Source organism: Schistocerca serialis, chromosome 9, assembly GCF_023864345.2.
Source record: "Schistocerca serialis cubense isolate TAMUIC-IGC-003099 chromosome 9, iqSchSeri2.2, whole genome shotgun sequence".
NCBI classification, from domain to species: Eukaryota; Metazoa; Arthropoda; class Insecta; order Orthoptera; family Acrididae; genus Schistocerca; species Schistocerca serialis.
In genome coordinates this window covers 197,974,685-197,982,307 of record NC_064646.1, presented here as the reverse complement: position 1 = coordinate 197,982,307, position 7,623 = coordinate 197,974,685, and the positions used below count along the sequence as shown (strand labels likewise).

The 7,623-nt window shown below is 52.4% G+C and overlaps 2 non-coding genes across 2 annotated transcripts; both read left to right on the top strand.

The window, feature by feature from the left end:
• Nucleotides 1-4,990: 4,990 nt before the first annotated feature.
• Nucleotides 4,991-5,065, top strand: Trnas-cga (transfer RNA serine (anticodon CGA)). The gene has a single exon. It is a non-coding gene; the product is annotated as a tRNA-Ser (tRNA).
• Nucleotides 5,066-7,097: 2,032 nt separating this feature from the next.
• Nucleotides 7,098-7,172, top strand: Trnas-cga (transfer RNA serine (anticodon CGA)). The gene has a single exon. It is a non-coding gene; the product is annotated as a tRNA-Ser (tRNA).
• Nucleotides 7,173-7,623: the final 451 nt, after the last annotated feature.

Genomic DNA, 7,623 nt, shown 5'->3' with positions numbered 1-7,623 from the left:
TGTCGGAACATCGTACTGACGAATAACGCCCGTGCTTTTTCATATACGTTCACTAGACCAAGTCCACCCTCTCCAGGTGGTAGCGTAAGCGTTGTGTATCGGATCTTAAACAGGTGTCCCACACTCACGTAGGTTCCGAAAGTTGCTTGTATCCGTGATGCCATTGTGCGCGTTAAAGGCAGGACATGCGCTACGTGAGTGAGTCTCGGTGCTAGGTATACGTTAACATAGGTCACCCTCTGAATCATATCCAACGCTCTTAATTTCTGTAACAGCACCATTGTCCGCATCAGCTTCAATATGCGTCGGTAGTTATCCGCTGCTGTCCGCTGCACATCCGTGTGGAACGTAATACCTAGGCATTTTATGGTCTTAACTAAGATGAGCGGGCCTTCCTCCCCCGGTTGTAATCCTCGACCGACATTCATGCAGCGTGATTTTTGTAGATTAAGCACGCTTCCTGCCGCCATCCCGTATCGCTGTATCCATGCCAACGCCGTATGTACTTCTTCGCCGGTCCGTGCCACCAGCATCACATCGTCAGCATAAGCGCGGCAATGAAAGGTCAGTTGTGGCAACGGCACTCCCTCCAACCGTCTTCGGAGACCATATAGACAGGGTTCCAAAGCCATTGCATACAAAAATATCGAAAGGGATCAACCTTGACGAACTGACCTTGAAATAACAATGTAGTCACTGCCCCGCCCATTCACCGAGACCTTTGATCGTACGCCGTGTAACAGTCGCATGATCACTAGGATGAAGGCCTGTGGGATTCCCAATCTGCCCATCACCGCATGCAAAAAGGTATGATCCACTCTGTCGAACGCATGATCGAAGTCAATAGCGACGAGTGCCCCACGCACTCGGCATGCCGCTGCTAATGCGATGATATCTCGGTAGTCACTGAGCGCCGTATGTACGTTGCTCTTACCGACGAGGCAAGTTTGATCTATGAGGAGTCTATCAGAAAGTGAAGACCGCAGGCGATCCCCAAGGATGCGCGCGAAAATCTTATAGTCGCAGTTCAAGAGAGTGAGTGGTCTATAATCTCTTGGATTTCTGCCACCGCGTGGTTTGGGTATTGGGATGATGATACCCTCCGTGAATTCGGCAGGTATCTCAGTCTGCGGTAACAGGAGTTCGTTGTACATCTGAATCCAGGTCCGTCCCATGAGGTATGCAAAGGCACGGTAAAATTCAATTGGGAAGCCGTCCTGTCCTGGGGACTTGTTCGGAGCCCCCTGGCAATTGCGTCTGTCAGCTCGTCCTCTGTTATCGCCGTGATGAAAGTCTCTGCATCCAGTGGTGGTCCTCTGTCTGGCATTTCCGAGATGACATCATGTAGTGTCTCGTGGTTCACATGTACAGGTCCATATAACTGGCGGAAATAGTCGGTAAACACATGCGCAATATCACGCTGGTGCACAACTTGCTGGCCAGTTTCAGAGATTAGTTCCCTGATCAATGTCCTGCGTCGTCGTTGGCGTTCACGTACCACGTGGTGCATGGAGGGGGTTTCGGCAGCAACTGTGTCCGCCAATCTCGCCCGGACCATTATACCTTCCATCCTTGGTCTCGTCAGCTGTAATAACTTGGCTTTTATCCGGCGCATGGCCGTGTGCCTTTCCGGCGATGGTTGTTGGGTCATCAGCTCCCTCAGGGCTGTAAAATAAAAATCAGCCGTTGTGCGGTTCCACTGCGATTTGTCCTGCCCGTATCGTATCAGCGTTCGCCGTAACGTTGGTTTTGCGCATTTAACCCACCACTGGAGAACCGAGGTGTACGCTCGTTGGCGGCGAACGCAGGTCTCCCAGGCCGCCTCTATCGACCGGTGACATTCAGTGTCACGTAAAAGTGCACAATTCATTTTCCAGTGACCTTTACTCCGCCATATCTTCTGACGCGTTAGTGAAATCCTACAGACGTACTCCATATGATCCGTAAAAGCCGCTGGCCAGATTTCGGCATCCAGTATCGTCGTCCGTAGAGCTCGTGTCACGTACACTCTATCAAGTCTACTCGCCGAGTGTCCCGTGACAAACGTATAACCCGGTCTGTCACCATGCTGCAGTTCCCAGGTATCCAGAAGCGCCATTTCGGTTACCAACGCACGCAGTTCCATGCATGGCACATAATGAGGTACTTGGTCCTTTTTGTCGACGACACAATTAAAGTCGCCGCCCACTATATAGTTATCAAAGCGTCCAGCGAACAACGGTGCTATCTCTTCGGTGTAAAAAGCCGCCCTTTCTCTTCGTTTTGTGGAGCCAGATGGTGCGTATAAGTTGATGAAACGAACGCCGTCGACAGTGATCGCTATGCCGCGTGCCGAAGGGAGAGACCTGACGTCCTCCACTCCTATTCCTTCCCTGGTGAGAATCGCCACACCGCATCCACTTTCATCGTGCACTGAATAATGTGCCTCGTAACCGTAGAACTCTGGCGGCGATGTGAAACGCACTTCTTGTAGGAGTACAATATCCACGTGCGCAGCGCGTAACATATCTTTCAGCATTTGAATTTTAAGCGGTGTCCGTATGCCATTAATGTTTATCGTGGCAATGCGGTACGCCTGGCTTGTGTTCATCAGTTGTAGGGCGGTGTCATTAAGCGTCCATCTGCACCCCCGGCGCTCCTCAACACACAAAGTTGGTCAACATTTCCCGACCCCTCCCGGCCTCTGGGCAGGACTGTCCTCAATCGTCGCGTTCGTATTTTTATCCTGTTCCTGTTGGTCCATTTCTTGCGCCCAGTCCCCCAGCATATTTCCGGAACTGGTCGAAGGATGGGAGGTAACGTTGTCATCGCTCTGATGTTGGACAGTTGTCATCTCCACTTCCGCCTTCCGGTCACCAGAAGGAGAGTTCAAGTTTTCGTCGCTGTGTAGTTCCTGCATCGTCATCTCGGTATCTGTTGAATCCACTGGTCTCAGGTCGATACTGTCGTTGTCGTCCACTGTCTCCTCGGGACTATGGCTATCGGCAGTAGAAGTCAGTCGACGCTTCTTTTTTCTCTTCGGCGAACGCTGTTTCCGTTGCCTTGCTTCCGCATCGGCTGTTGGGGTTGCGTATCCTCCGTCTTGGGCCTGGCCTATCACGCTCTCGGTGGAAGCACTGGCAGCCACCACGGATGAGCCCGGAGCGGCCGTCAGCTGCATCTCTTGTGCGGTGTCCTGTGTCTGCTGTGGTGGAACCGGTGGTCGGAGTTCCAGTCCGTTGGTGTCCAGGTTCTCTATAGGGGGCAGCTGCTGGTGCCCAACGGAAGTCTCCCTCACGTCGCCTCTCAGGGCTTCCACAAAGGTCAACGGTAAGACAGTCGTCGGCTGTGGCGCCTGAACGTCATCCCATGGAGTCTGCACTAAACGTCGCTGGAGGCATTCCGAGCGGACGTGACCTTCTTTCCCGCACCCCGAGCAAGTGCGAGGTTGCCCATCATAGATTACAATCGCTCGACAACCTCCTATGTACAAATAAGAGGGGACGTGCTTGCGCAGTTCTATCCGTATTTGTCTCACCCCATTTAAAACGGGGTACCTGGTAAAACTCGTCCATTTTTCGGCCACATGGGATAGAACTGTACCGTATGGCCGAAAGGCGTCGGTAACAAGTTCAGACGGGACCTCAAACGGAAGTTCGAAGACGCGTATAGTGCGGATCCCCATTCCCGGGTGATCGACTGTAACCGCACCAACATTCCCGTCGGCATGACAGAAACGATACCCGTTCGGTGATCGTTGTAGAAGTCTTTCGCAAGCAGCCTCGTCAACAAGCTTGACATAGACGACGATTGAAACGAGCGATAAATTGATTCCCACGATTTTCTGTGGACCGATTTTTACCTTTTCTCTGAAGAAATGTTCAATCTCGTGTGCCTTTGGTCGTGTATAGTCGTTCGCAAAACTGAACTTCAAAGTCGTTATTCTGTACGAGTGTGCCATCTCGTTCTAGACTCACAACACCGCTCACGCGAAGCTGCTCCGGCGTAAACAAACAGACGCGCGCACCACAGCGCGGCCGGCAGGCAACACGGTCCGCACTGTGTCACTGCCGAAGGCAGACTCGCTGAGCTACCGAAGCACGACTGACGCCCGGTACCCACAGCTTTACTTCTGCCAGTACCTCGTCTCCTACCTTCCAAACTTTACAGAAGCTCTCCTGCGAACCTTGCAGAACTAGCACTCCTGAAAGAAAGGATATTGCGGAGACATGGCTTAGCCAAAGCCTGGGGGATGTTTCCAGAATGCGATTTTCACTCAGCAGCGGAGTGTGCGCTGATATGAAACTTCCTGGCAGATTAAAACTGCGTGCCCGACCGAGACTCGAACTCGGGACCTTTGCCTTTCGCAGGCAAGTGCTCTACCAACTGTGGGTACCGGGCGTGAGTCGTGCTTCGGTAGCTCAGTTGGTAGAGCACTTGCCTGCGAAAGGCAAAGGTCCCGAGTACGAGTCTCGGTCGGGCACACAGTTTTAATCTGCCAGGAAATTTCATATCAGCGAACACTTCGCTGCAGAGTGAAAATCTCATTCTGGAAACATCCCCCAGGCTTTGGCTAAGCCATGTCTCCGCAATATCCTTTCTTTCAGGAGTGCTAGTTCTGCAAGGTTCGCAGGAGAGCTTCTGTAAAGTTTGGAAGGTAGGAGACGAGGTATTGGCAGAAGTAAAGCTGTGGGTACCGGGCGTGAGTCGTGCTTCGGTAGCTCAGTTGGTAGAGCACTTGCCCGCGAAAGGCAAAGGTCCCGAGTTCGAGTCTCGGTCGGGCACACAGTTTTAATCTGCCAGGAAGTTTCATATCAGCGCACACTCCGCTGCAGAGAGAAAATCTCATTCTGGAAACATCCCCCAGGCTTTGGCTAAGCCATGTCTCCGCAATATCCTTTCTTTCAGGAGTACTAGTTCTGCATCGTTCGCAGGAGAGCTTCTGTAAAGTTTGGAGGGTAGGAGACGAGGTACTGGCAGAAATATAGCTGTGGGTACCGGGCGTGAGTCGTGCTTCGGTAGCTCAGTTGGTAGAGCAGTTGCCCGCGAAAGGCAAAGGTCCCGAGTTCGAGTCTCGGTCGGGCACACAGTTTTAATCTGCCAGAAAGTTTCATATCAGCGCACACTCCGCTGCAGAGTGAAAATCTCATTCTGGAAACATCCCCCAGGCTTTGGCTAAGCCATGTCTCCGCAATATCCTTTCTTTCAGGAGTGCTAGTTCTGCAAGATTCGCAGGAGAGCTTCTGTAAAGTTTGGAAGGTAGGAGACGAGGTACTGGCAGAAGTAAAGCTGTGGGTACCGGGCGTCACTCGTGCTTCGGTAGCTCAGTTGGTACAGCACTTGCCCGCGAAAGGCAAAGGTCCCGAGTTCGAGGCTCGGTCGGGCACACAGTTTTAATCTGCCAGGAAGTTTCATATCAGCGCACACTCCGCTGCAGAGTGAAAATCTCATTCTGGAAACATCCCCCAGGCTTTGGCTAAGCCATATCTCCGCAATATCCGTTCTTTCAGGAGTGCTAGTTCTGCAAGGTTCGCAGGAGAGCTTCTGTAAAGTTTGGAAGGTAGGAGACGAGGTACTGGCAGAAGTAAAGCTGTGGGTACCGGGCGTGAGTCGTGCTTCGGTAGCTCAGTTGGTAGAGCACTTGCCCGCGAAAGGCAAAGGTCCCGAGTTCGAGTCTCGGTCGGGCACACAGTTTTCATCTGCCAGGAAGTTTCATATCAGCGCACACTCCGCTGCAGAGTGAAAATCTCATTCTGGAAACATCCCCCAGGCTTTGGCTAAGCCATGGCTCCGCAATATCCTTACTGTCAGGAGTGTTAGTTCTGCAAGGTTCGCGGGAGAGCTTCTGTAAAGTTTGGAAGGTAGGAGACGAGGTACTGGCAGAAGTAAAGCTGTGGGTACCGGGCGTGAGTCGTGCTTCGGTAGCTCAGTTGGTAGAGCACTTGCCTGCGAAAGGCAAAGGTCCCGAGTTCGAGTCTCGGTCGGGCACACAGTTTTCATCTGCCAGGAAGTTTCATATCAGCGCACACTCCGCTGCAGAGTGAAAATCTCATTCTGGAAACATCCCCCAGGCTTTGGCTAAGCCATGTCTCCGCAATATCCTTTCTTTCAGGAGTGCTAGTTCTGCATGGTTCGCAGGAGAGCTTCTGTAAAGTTTGGAAGGTTGGAGACGAGGTACTGGCAGAAGTAAAGCTGTGGGTACCGGGCGTGAGTCGTGCTTCGGTAGCTCAGTTGGTAGAGCACTTGCCCGCGAAAGGCAAAGGTCCCGAGTTCGAGTCTCGGTCGGGCACACAGTTTTAATCTGCCAGGAAGTTTCATATCAGCGCACACTCCGCTGCAGAGTGAAAATCTCATTCTGGAAACATCCCCCAGGCTTTGGCTAAGCCATGTCTCCGCAATATCCTTTCTTTCAGGAGTGCTAGTTCTGCAAGGTTCGCAGGAGAGCTTCTGTAAAGTTTGGAAGGTAGGAGACGAGGTACTGGCAGAAGTAAAGCTGTGGGTACCGGGCGTCAGTCGTGCTTCGGTAGCTCAGTTGGTAGAGCACTTGCCCGCGAAAGGCAAAGGTCCCGAGTTCGAGTCTCGGTCGGGCACACAATTTTAATCTGCCAGGAAGTTTCATATCAGCGCACACTCCGCTGCAGAGAGAAAATCTCATTCTGGGAACATCCCCCAGGCTTTGGCTAAGCCATGTCTCCGCAATATCCGTTCTTTCAGGGGTGCTAGTTCTGCAAGTTTCGCAGGAGAGCTTCTGTAAAGTTTGGAAGGTAGGAGACGAGGTACTGGCAGAAGTACAGCTGTGGGTACCGGGCGTGAGTCGTGCTTCGGTAGCTCAGTTGGTAGAGCACTTGCCCGCGAAAGGCAAAGGTCCCGAGTTCGAGTCTCGGTCGGGCACACAGTTTTCATTTGCCAGGAAGTTTCATATCAGCGCACACTCCGCTGCAGAGTGAAAATCTCATTCTGGAAACATCCCCTAATCTTTGGCTAAGCCATGTCTCCGCAATATCCTTTCTTTCAGGAGTGCTAGTTCTGCAAGGTTCGCAGGAGAGCTTCTGTAAAGTTTGGAAGGTAGGAGACGAGGTACTGGCAGAAGTAAAGCGGTGGGTACCGAGCGTGAGTCGTGCTTCGGTAGCTCAGTTGGTAGAGCAGTTGCCCGCGAAAGGCAAAGGTCCCGAGTTCGAGTCTCGGTCGGGCACACAGTTTTAATCTGCCAGAAAGTTTCATATCAGCGCACACTCCGCTGCAGAGTGAAAATCTCATTCTGGAATCCAGGGTCTGTTTACAGCATCATGAGGGTCGCATCCGTGTTTGGCGACATCGCGGTGAACGCACATTGGAAGCGTGTATTCGTCATAGCCATACTGGCGTATCACCCGGCGTGAAGGTATGGGGTGCCATTGGTTACTCGTTTCGGTCACCTCTTGTTCGCATTGACGGCACTTTTTAACCGTGGACGATACATTTCAGATGTGTTACGACCCGTGGCTCTACCCTTCACTCGATCCCGGCGAAACCCCACATTTCAGCAGGATAATGCACGACCACATGTTACAGGTTAGCCCGCATCTCGTGGTCGTGCGGTAGCGTTCTCGCTTCCCACGCCCGGGTTCCCGGGTTCGATTCCCGGCGGGGTCAGGGATTTTCTCT